Here is a 1,832-nt window from a genome sequence, read left to right on the forward strand (position 1 = left end):
GACTTTTCCCATATACAGAATTGTTTCTGTCTTAAAACTTGAATTTCTTTTCAGATAGATGCTCTAGTTAAATGCCCAGAGGCTACTATAAAGTGGAGTGCTTGTAAATCAGTAGATTCCTGAGATCTTTATAAATTAGCACATACTTGTAGAAAAATTTGCAGGAATTTAATCAATGTGTTGACATGCTGCCAAATAAGTAAGTGAAAAATAGTCATCGCATACTCAAACTCAAAAATAATCTCTATCAATCAAACCAACCATGCTAAACAAAGATAAACAAGTAGAGAAAAACAGAACCAGTATTTCTGAGAACAGTATTTCTGAGTCCTTCAGACCAGAAATACCAATTTCATGAACAATCGTTAGAATTTATCTGAAATTTCCAAATAGTATCCTGTCAATGATCATTTCAGAAACCATTTTTCTCTGGAATTATGCTTATACTAGTTGACAATTTTGCCTGAAGAATGGACTAAGAGCTAAGTCATTGTTTTTGCTGCTTCTCACACGTAGTTTCTTAGGCCAGAAACTCAAGAGTCATCTTTGTTCCTTTCTTTCCCTTCCGCTCATACCTACATCCAATCCATCAGCAAATCCCATCACTCCCACCTCAAATTGATTCCTTCTCATCACTTCTACTCTGTCACTCTCTTCCCCACGGCCAGGATCCCCTCATCTCACACGATTTCAGCAACCACTTCCAACTGGTCTTGCAAATTCCATTAATAATCTTAACCCCGCCCTGTCTCTTCTCCATACAGTAACCAAGGACACTTTGTAAATTAAAACATGTTTCTTTCTGGCACAAAATACTCTGGTAGTTTCCTATTACCCACGGCCAGGATCCCCTCATCTCACACGATTTCAGCAACCACTTCCAACTGGTCTTGCAAATTCCATTAATAATCTTAACCTCGCCCTGTCTCTTCTCCATACAGTAACCAAGGACACTTTATAAATTAAAACATGTTTCTTTCTGGCACAAAATACTCTGGTAGTTTCCTATTACCCTTATGATAAAATTTAAAGTTCTTACAGTGGCTTAAAAACATGTACTTGATCTGCCCCCACTTCGTCTTCACTCTATGCTCTCCTAAGGGCACTCACTCCACTCCAGCCTGTTAGAAATTCATTCTGCCCCTTAAAGAAGGCAAACTACCCTATTAAACTTACTCTTCCCTCTGTCTGGATGCTCTCTCTTTAGACGTGTACATAGATTTCTCCTTCAAGTCAGTCGATTTTGCTCTCACTTTCTCCCTTTCTATTCTTTAACCTACTTTATTTACTGTAACCTACTTTAACCTACTTTATTTCTTTCAAGTACTTACCATTATGTATTGTTTATTTATCATTTACTTGTTTATTGTGTGTCTTTCTCAATAGAAAAGAAGCTCCCTATAAAGTGCTGAGGTTTTTAAGCTTTGTTTAGTGCTGTATTCCAGCTCCTAAAGTACTTGATATGATAGAACTTATTAAACAAATGAATGAAGAATGAATGCATTTCTGTGAAAATCCTAGGTGAAAATAAGAAATCATTGGTCTAGAGAATAATTCTGATGAAATAAATCCAATAATCAAAACACATTCAAGAAATATGGATTGATTCTCCCTTGTCTATAGTTAACCATTGTTAGGATTCTTCCAGATATTTTTCTGTCATTGTTATGATTTTATAATTAGTCTGTTAAATCTAAGCATTAAAACATATTTTTCTAATTGGGATTATTTTGATTTTGGCTTCAATGATTGTGGTATCTGACAAACAGAGGCTTAAAAATAGCTGCTTATTATCTCACAAATCATGTCCAGAAATAGTGCAGGAACTCCAA

This window comes from Propithecus coquereli, unplaced genomic scaffold (genome assembly GCF_000956105.1).
Source record: "Propithecus coquereli isolate 6110/MARCELLA unplaced genomic scaffold, Pcoq_1.0 Scaffold91, whole genome shotgun sequence".
Taxonomy (NCBI): domain Eukaryota; kingdom Metazoa; phylum Chordata; class Mammalia; order Primates; family Indriidae; genus Propithecus; species Propithecus coquereli.